The sequence below is a fragment of the Mobula birostris genome, chromosome 4, assembly GCF_030028105.1.
Source record: "Mobula birostris isolate sMobBir1 chromosome 4, sMobBir1.hap1, whole genome shotgun sequence".
Classification (NCBI taxonomy): Eukaryota; Metazoa; Chordata; class Chondrichthyes; order Myliobatiformes; family Myliobatidae; genus Mobula; species Mobula birostris.
The window spans coordinates 54,726,146-54,736,508 of record NC_092373.1 but is presented as its reverse complement, the minus strand read 5'-3'; the positions used below and the strand labels follow the sequence as shown (position 1 = coordinate 54,736,508).

The window sequence follows — 10,363 nt, the reverse complement described above, 5'->3', positions numbered from 1 at the left end:
TTGCATCGTTTTTCCATTATGAAGGGAAATGCTTTTCCCAATAAAGATCTTCAACTAAGTGATTCACTAGTTCAGTATGCATTTAAGCAGACAACGTGCAATGTAGATTATTTTTGTAGAGCACATATTCTGGTTTTTTTCTTAGAAGATCAGAACTTCAGAAACAGCAGTATGCATAACAGTCTATTGAGGCTGCTCCATCATTTAAAAAGCCCATGGCGATCCATTATTGGACTCAACATCACTTCACCTTTGCAACTCTCTGGCTACAGAATTCTGATTCCCCAACCATCTGACATCCTAACCATAAAGCCATAAGATATAGGAGCAGAATTCTGCCATTTGGCCCATCAAGTCTGCTCTGCCATTTCATCATGGCTGAACCAATTTTCCTCTCAGCCCCAACCTCCTGCCTTCTCACCATATCCTTTCATGCCCTGACCAATCAAGAATCTATCAACCTCTGCCTTAAACATACATAAAGACTTGGCCTCCACAGCTGGCTGTGGCAAAGAATCCCACAGGTTCACCACCAGGCTGAAGAAATTCCTCCTCATCCCTGTTCTAAAATGACATCCCTCTATTCCAAGGCTGTGTCCTCTGGTCCTAGACTCTGCCACCATCGGAAACATTCTCTCCCCATGCACTCTTTCAAGGCCTGATGCCCTGTCACAGGAGAAATACACTCTCACCACTCACCTTGTCAACTCTCTTCTGAATTTTCAGAATCAGAATCAAGTTTAATATCACTAGCATACATCGTGAAATTTGTTGTTTTGCGGTAGCAATGCGTTGCAAACATAATAAAAATATAAATTCCAATAAGAAATACTTTATTTATATAAATAATTAACTAAGTAGTGCAATAAGAGAGCAAAAAATAGGTAGTGTTCATGGATTCATTGTCCATTCAGAAATCTGATGGTAGAGGGGAAGAAGCTGTTCCTAAAACATTGAATGTGTGTCTTCAGGCTTCTGTACCTCTTCCCTGATGGTAGCAATGAGAAGAGGGGTGAAGGAATGAGATTTCTCTCATTCTTAAATGCCCTATAAGCGTTAGGAATACTGGGGAGAATAAGATGGGTTGGGGTGGGACAAGAGTTTACATGGATGCTTGGTGGTCAGTATGGATTTGCTCAATTGCATTTTCCATACTGCATCTTTCTATGACTCCATGAGAACCTATTCCATTTTGCTTCTTTCATCAACTCCTTTCATCTCAGAATCTAGCCTGTGAATCTTCTCATACTGTCTCCAAAACAAATATACACAGTACTTTATGTACAGAGACCGAAACTGCAATCAGTACTCCAATAAAATTGCATCAGGACTTCTATAATTTCAGCTCCACGTCCCTTGTAATAAAGACCAACATTCCATTTGCCTTGCTAATTACTTGCTGTACCCACATATCAAGGTATTTGTTTCAGTTAGCCCTTTGACTAGGTCTTAAATGGGAAACTGATCCAAAAGGGATATAACTTATGGAGTTCAAGGGATTTTGGCAAATTGAATCTAAAACTGGTCGGGTGAGAGTTGTTTTTCACATTGAAAGCCTGCAACCGGTGTTTGGGAACTCTTTGTTACAGACATCAATAACTTGGATGTACAATTTGTATGTTCTCAGAAAACGCAAAGGTTGGCCAAGTATTGGCAATAAATTAATCTTTAGCCACCAGATGATACTGATGACAATGAAACATGCAGGGGAATTTAATCTTGAAAGTGCAAGGTGATGCATTTTGGGAGGACTAAGGCTAGGATGTGCACAAAGCGTGTTAGAGCTAAGACACAGAGGGACTTTGGTGCATATGTTCAAGGATCCCTGAAGAGTACAGCAAGCTTATATCCTGAAAATTTTCCAAAATCATTTAATATTTCCAAAAGATTAGGAATAGACTCTTCGGGTTTGAAATATAAACCAAAGGATCATCTGTGTAAAGAGAAAACTTATATATGGTCCCATTTATAGCGATACCATGAATGTTTTTAGCTTCACGGAGTATTATAGCCAAAGGCTCCAGTACAAGATTAAATAATAAAGGACTTAATGGACATCTCTGTCTAGTACCTCGTGAAAGTGAAAAAAAGGGGACCTGAAATTATTAGTAATAACAGTAGTAATAGGTTTCTTATAGATCATTTGAATCCACTTATTAAAATTATTACCAGAGCCAAATTTTTCTAATACATTAAACAGATACGTCCATTCAACTCTATCAAATGCCTTTTCTGCGTCAAGAGAAATAACACATTGGGGTAACTTGGACAGTGATGAGTATTTAATGTTCATCAATCTCCGAACATTGGAAAAAGAGTAACGGCCTTTAATAACGCAAACACGAGGAAATCTGCAGATGCCTGTTTGATCCGTAGAGATGATTTTCGTTAAAATATTTTCCAAACGGTTAGCCATTATCTTAGAAAGAATTTTTGTGTCCACACTTAATAACGAAATGATGAACATTCAGTAGGATCTTTATCTTTCTTAAGGATTAAAGAAACAGAAGCTTCATAAAAAGAAGGAGGTAAATTACCCTTCTCAAAGGATTCATGAAATATTTCCAAAAGATATGGAGAAAGTAATTTTTTAAATTTTTTGTAAAATCCTAGCGAATAACAAGTCCAGGAGCTTTACCTGATTGCATTGACAACGTAGCTTTCTGAATTTCATGCTCAGTAATTGGAGCATCAAGGATCTGTTGATCTTCAACAGTAATTTGAGGAAACTTAATCATATGTAAAAAAGCCTTCATTTTGGAGGAATCTGCAGGAAATTGAGATTTATAAAGATCAGAATAAAAATCCTGTAAAATATTATTAATGTCTTCATGATTACTTACTATATCTCCATTATCTTTATGAATCTTTAAAATTTGTCTTTTAGCTCTAGCTGCCCTTAATTGGGAAGCTAAGAGCCTATTATTTTTATCCCCAAAAATATAAAACTGACTTTTCAATTTAAGCAGATATCCTTCAATAGGATAAATTAATAATAAATTATATTGTGATTGTAATTCCACTCTTCTTTTAAACAAATCAACATTCGGAGAGGTTGCATTGATGTTATCTAAATCTTTAATTTGTTTAGAAATTTTATCTAATTCTATTCTTGTTTGTTTCTTTGGCTTAGCTAAATACGAAATAATCTGACCACGTAAATAAGCTTTTAACGTATCCCAAATTACTAACTTTGAGATGTTTCCTGTATTATTAAAGAGAAAAAACTCTTTTATCTGAGTTTCAATAAATTCAACAAATTCTGAGCTTTGTAACAAATGTTCTGGAAAACGCCAAGGTGGTCTTGTAGAAGCAACATCTTTCAAATCAAATATTAGATTTAAGGGAGCATGATCAGAAATAACAATTGCATCATATTCACATTTCTGAACATTAGATAGAAGTCCAGGGTCGACTATAAAATAGTCGATTCTCGAATATTTATTATGAACATGTGAGAAAAAGGAATATTCTCTATCACTAGGATACATATGTCTCCAAACTTCAATTAAGCCATAATCAATTAAAAAGGAATTAATAAGTGATGCAGTGCGATTAGGGAGTTGATGTTTGGATGATGACTTATCTATTAAAGGATTTAAACAAGTATTAAAATCACCACCCATTAATAACATATATTCATTTAGATCAGGTAATAGAGCAAAAACATCTTTAAAGAATGAGGGATCATCAGCATTTGGTCCATATATATTAACCAAAACCATTTTCCTGTTGTAAATTGTTCCTTTAACAATCAAAAATCTACCATTGATATCAAATATAATATCCTCCTGGTTAAAAGGAATATTGGAATCAATAAAAATGGAAACACCTCTAATTTTACTTTGAGAATTTGCATGAAACTGAGAATCCTTCCAAAATTTAAAAAATCAGTTTTTATCACATAACCTGATATGCGTCTCTTGTGCAAAAATTATATCAGGTTGGAATCGGTTAATAGTTTTGAATGTTTTCTTACGCTTAATAGGATGATTCTAACCACGGACATTCCAACTTAAAGCATTTAACTGTTTAAATATCATCATGAGACTTCATATCTAAAGGAAGTAGTTAGACGCATGTCAGGATAAGGTAGTCAAGAATGGTGGAGATAAACAACAATAATAATAATTTGCGTACGCTCCAGAATTCCATAATGGGGATAAAAAAAATAAGAAAAAAGGAAAAAACCCACCCAACCTACAAAGCCCAGAAATAAGTCGATATCAATCGATGCAAGCCCCAAGGATGTACACAAAGTGTATTAGAGCTAAGACACAGAGGGACTTTGGTGCACATGTTCAAGGATCCCTGAAGAGTACAGCGCAGCTTGGTAAGGTGGTTGCCTTCATCAGCTGGGGCATAGACTACAATAGCTGGAGGTTATAATAAACATCACACCACAGCCGGGTTACTGTGCACTATTCTGGTTGTCATTTCCTAGAAATATTGTAATTATACTGGAGAGGCTTCAGAAGAGATTCACCAGGATGTTGCCTCAGTCAGGAGGAGAAACCAGATGGGCAGGATTTGTTTTCCACAAAGCAGGGAAGGTTGAGCAGATTCTGACTGTGGTATATAAAATAGGGTAGACAGCAAGTAATCTTTCTCCTCTGGGTGGCACAGTGGCCGGGCTAACAGAGCTAACAAATTTACAGGGATGGTGCCGGGTCTGGAGGACCCGAGTTGTAAGGAAAGATTGAACAGGTTAGGACTGTATTCTTTAGAATGTAGAAAATTGAGAGGATATTTGATAGAGGTACACAAAATTATGAGGTATAGATAGGGTAAATACAAGCAGGCATTTTTCACTGAGGTTGGATGGGACTACAAACAGAGGTCATGGGTTAAGGGTGAAAGGTGAAAAGTTTAAGGGGAACTTGAGGGGAAACTTCTTCACTCGGAGGGTTGAAAGAGTGTGGAATGAGCTTCCAGCACAAGTGGTCCATGCGAGCTTTTGAGAGAAATTTGGATAGGTACATGGATAGTAGGGATATGGAGGGCAATGATTCAGATGCAGGTCATTGGGAGTAAGAAGTTTAAATGGTTTCTGCATGGACTAGATGGGCAGAAAGGCTTGTTTCTGTGCTGTAATTCTCTAAGACTCTATAACTCTATGACTATTGTATTTCTTTATTTCTCAGGGTAGTATATGGTGACAAATACCTACTTTGATAATAAGTTCACTTTGACTTTGTAATTAACTGATGGCAGTTTTGGCATGGTGGGCCAAAAAGTCCACTTCTGTGTTATTGACTAGGGTTTTATATTCCTACATTAAAGATCCATCGAAGAAGCAGTTAGTGGGATGCTATTACACCATGGGAACTGGAGATCGGAGTTAAAATTCCAGTGTTGTCTGTAAGGTATTCATACATCCTACCCATGAATGTGTGGTTCTCCTCCAGGTGCTCCAGATTCTGCCCACATTCCCAAAAACGTGACAATTAATTGGCCATTGTAAATTATCCCGTGATTAGGCTAGGGTTAAATAGGTGGATTGCTGGGCAGTCCATTAAGATTGTTAATAGCTAGAGGTGGTAATGGGGATAAGTTCCCATGACCTATTAAATGATCCCAAATGCATGCAACTCAAATAGCCTCTGACAACAATGTCCAGCTCCTGGCCTTCACATGTGGCTTAGCTATTAAGCCTGCTGGAACTGTTTCTACTGTCAGGAGAAGGGGAAAATACAGGTTACTGGTGCCTTAAAACCAGTTGCTTCAAGCAGATGTGGCTCGTCAGCCATGGTTGGCAGCTCACCTAGAAGGAGGAAAACTCTAATCTCAACCTTAGCTGTCTTGTGGGTATACCCACTCAAGGGAAAGGATTCAGGAGTAAATCTCAAGGGAAAAATCTGGAGCTGGAATTCCTGAGACAGACCTACATTGAGTGCAATGCTGATTGGTAACTCCTGCGATGCTGCCGAGGGTGAACTGCATCAGTCTCTGTCATTTCTTTGGGTTCATCAGATGCGAGGAGAGGGGAAGTTTACATCATGGGCAACAGTTTGCTCTCCATGCTGTATCACCAGGTTTACATATCTAGACAGCAAGGATGCAACATTCATGGTCGACCCTCACCAAAGGTGGCCTCTCTCTCTGGGTGGTGCAGCTCGTTGGGCGGGAAGGGCTGTATCTCTAAATAAATAAAAATAAAAGATAAAATAAAATAATTTAATATAGGAAAACCAAGTCATATAGCATCCACCTAGTGCAAAAATTTGCAGGCCAAGCAGCTTCTGTGGGAGGAAATTAACTTGATGTTTCCAGTTAAAACCCTGTATCGGGACTGAAAGTGGACCATTCCTTTCCTCCCACAGATGCTGCTTGTTCTGCTAAGTTCCTCCAGAAGGTTGCCTGTTGATGCAGATTTAAATATCTACAGTCTCCTGTATCAGCATCCACCTAACAACTTCCTGTCCACCATCTTGTCTTTGCTGGCTCTATGTTCCCTCCTTGCACCTTGTTAACCTACCCATTTGAAAAGCTGGCAACATTTTGAATACTGTTTTTTTAATTATAGTTTAAGATCTTTATATTACTAAAAGCTTCATTTACGTCATTAGGCTTTATAAATACATTTTTGAAAATTATGTACGGTATATTTGCCGTTTTAGTTATATCCACCCAGCCGATAATGGAGTAAACTGTTTTCTGGCTTACTTGCAGCTCTTAGCCTAGTCCTTCACTTTTCGGTGCCTGCCCTAACCCATCTACTCCAGGCTGGGGAATTGTAGATAGATAGTTCGGTCATCAACAGAAATGCTGAACTTCTTGAGAATCTAATTAACCTTGTTGCTTTCTTCTTCCCCTGCAGCTGAGCAATTCTAGAATTGGTCATAAAGCAAGTTGAAACAACTGATAGTTTGAGGTATGTCAGTGTAATCAACGGGCGGTGATTGATAAGTTCGTGGCCTAAGGTAGAATGTGTGAATTTTAGAAAACCTGGCACATTTATTTTTCGCAAACACGAGGAAATCTGCAGATGCTGGAATTTCAAGCATCACACATAAAAGTTGCTTGTGAACGCCGCAGACCAGGCAGCATCTCTAGGAAGAGGTACAGTCGACGTTTCGGGCCGAGACCCTTCGTCAGGACATTTATTTTTCCTACATTTACACACTTAGTCCAGCGGTCGTGGAGCATACGGATCCCTTCTTTGTAGAAGTCAGTGTCTTGGACCTCCAGAAAGTGGTCCACAGCAGGGGTGATTGATAAGTTCATGGCCTAAGGTAAAGGGAGATGTTAAAGGGAGAGTTATTAACTTCAAACTTTTTCTGCATTTTCGCTCAAAGAGTTGAACTGCATATGCATGTAACAAGAGCTGTATAACTCATCTCCTTCTACTTAGGCCACAAACTTATCAATCGCCCCTGCTGTGGACCACCTGGAGGTCCAAGACTCTCTCGTTACCTGCACGTGCAGTTCAACTCTTTGAGTGATAATGCAGAAAGTTTGAAGTTAATAACTCATCTCCTTCTATCTTAGGCCACGAACTTATCAATCACCCCGGCTGTGGACCTCTTCTACAACGAAGGGATCCGTATGCTCGACGACCGCTGGACTAAGTATGTACATGTAGGAGGGGACTATGTTGAAAAATAAATGTGCTAGGTTTTCTGAAATTGACTCCTTCTACCTTAGACCACGAACTTATCAATCACCCCTCGTATGTGGAATACAGGCCCATTCTTTGAAGGACCTCATTGGTTACAAGTGAAAAAAAGAAATGTACTGAGACATGATTCGTTTTCCCTCTTTTTTCAAATGCAAGAAGTAGAATTTACATGCATAAAAAATGTATTGAGGATACTAGCCTGATAGATGCTTACACTTTTGCACTCAGGATTAATTTTCCACACAGGCTCCAGGGTTACAGGATTATTTCGAGCATTAATGTCCAAAGCCAACTTTTTCCCAGGACACTGAAAGGTAATATGCAGTTTAAGTAAGTTAGGACAGCAAATGATAGCTATTGTTGCAAGGAGATTTGAGTAAGTGAATGGAAAAAAATCTTGCTTTAATTATGTAATAGTGTTCAGGTTTGTCCTCCCTTTTTAAAGGAGGTTGACTTGAGTTTGAGGGAAACTGATTCTTTAGGTAGCAAGTTTGTTCCATCAAGGATTAACCAAATTTGACCTCTATTCTGGAGCCTGCCCGACACCGGCCCCCTAGGCCTGAGTCGACGTAGTAGTAGTCTGGAGTTTAAAAGAATGAGAGGTGATATCATTAAAACATCAAAACTCTGAAGGGTTTGTTTGGATACGTGCAGGGATGGAGTGGCCAAAACTAAACGGCAGTCATTCAAACAGCGGAGAATTTTTCTTCCACAGCAAGGGGAGTGGATTTTTGGAATTCATTCCATGAGTTATGGAAGCTCAACAGTTAATTATATCATGATACAAAAGAATGATTTATTTTTAGATTTAAGAAATAAAGAGATATAGGGTTATCACAACAAAGTGAATCAAAGACAAATAATAGCTCTGATAATAATGAATTGCAGCTGGCATGAGGGACCAGATGGTCTTCTGCTACCCCCATTACTTAAATTCTTATGTTCCTAATCCCATGGAGGATTAATTTTTAACCTACAATGTTGTTTTTGCTCACATTGCTGTTACTGTACTTTTACAGAAATAAGTTTTTTTTTCATTAGATTTGGTGCATATTTTAGGCTAAAGTGGTAGGCAGTCTCCTCTTACAAAACCCGATTACAATTCATTCATAACATCCCAAAGCACATCTACATCTTGCAAATCGCATAAAAGAAATTGACATTATAAGAAACTAAGAACTGAGATTGTATGTAACCTTCTTGCAGAATACTGTCAAAATTAGTTCTAAATTAAATCAATTCATTTTAGCCAACTTCCAACTGCTGCTAAATGTGCAGTCTGCTATTCTTCATGACTTAGTTAGCGAATATGTCCAATCAATTAATCTATTCATTACATCTTTAGGCAAAATCCTCAACATACCATACTTCACATTTTCCCTAATGAAACCAACTGTACATTCAGTGGAAGATAACATATGTGTTGTTCACCCTTAGAAACTCACATAGCAATATCTTTGTCAATTCTAAACTCCAAGGTTGGATAAAATTTTCACTGATGTGTTTTCCTCCTACCTCCATTTCTGTATTTTGAACTTGTTTTTAAATTAAGTTTTGTTCATACTTTATAATGTTTACAGTTATATTGAAATATTTTTACATGTCACAACTAATTAAATTATACATCCAGCATCTGTAAGTATAATATCAAAAATCAAGCTTGGAAAAGTACAGTACAAGATGTTCAATCAAAATCAAAGTGGAAACTTTGAAACACAAGTGAATCAGAAACGTAGAAATCTATACACCCACCTTGGTGACAATGAAAAGAGATATTCAACAATGATTTGCATTGATTGTGGGAGAAATTTACAGGGAATTCCTCCTATACGCAAAAACTACTAGTGAAAAAGCACCTCAAGAACGGAAAGAGTTAAACATTTTCCAGAACATTCTTTTTAATGATCTCAGCAGTAATTCAGTTAATTTTGTGCATAAGCATGTTCATGCTTATATACATGGTGGGATGACATTCCTCAAAGTCATTTCCTGAAGATATTTCAAATGACTGAGGGGTAATAATTAGACTACCTTCCTGCCCCACCCCTACAGAATCATTGCTTCGTGTATACCAACGTCCTGCATTTGATTTTGAAACACTGATGTAGCCTAAATTTTACCTTTTATGATTTGATAATTAGGCAAGAGTATTTCTAGCAGTCTTCATGCTGATCATCTTATAGGAATGGAAAGTACTTTGTTCCTCAGAACACAGATTCAGTAATAGTGCTCTCTATAGAGGCTGTGAGATTCTGCAGATGCTGGAATCCTCGTAAAACACACAGAAAATGTTGGAGGAACTCAGTAAGTCATGCAGCATCCATGGAGGAAATAAACAGTCAACGTATTGGACCAAGATCCTTCATTATTTTGTGTCATTGACCTTTTTAATCATATGGCGTTGGTTCTGATGAAAGGTCAGTGAACTAAAAATCAGCTCTCCTCTCTCCACAAATGGTGCTCATCTTTCCGGGCGTCTCCAGCATTCCCTGTATCTAGTTCAGATTTTCAGTATCTACTGTTTTGTTATTAAAGTAGCTGTACTTCTGACACAAAGAAATTACAGCATGGTGGAAATGCCAGTCTTCACAGACTATTACACACAGACCGTTACATTTGTGGTGAGGGCAGCCGCATTTAAATTTCCTAAATTCTTGCATTTCTGATCCATTGAACAACTTTGTAATCTTCTGTCCTGTTCCTTTTTTTAAAAAAAAGGAGAAATATCTAATTGTGTGCAGA

At 37.8% G+C, this 10,363-nt stretch overlaps 1 long non-coding RNA gene across 1 annotated transcript; it reads right to left on the bottom strand.

Annotated features, from left to right (window-relative positions):
• Positions 1–2,615: 2,615 nt before the first annotated feature.
• Positions 2,616–7,922, bottom strand: LOC140195910 (uncharacterized). Its single transcript, XR_011885571.1, has 3 exons — positions 7,836–7,922; positions 5,889–6,141; positions 2,616–2,767 (listed from the first exon to the last, which is right to left on the bottom strand). It is a non-coding gene; the product is annotated as an uncharacterized lncRNA (long non-coding RNA).
• Between the last annotated feature and the right edge of the window lie 2,441 nt (positions 7,923–10,363).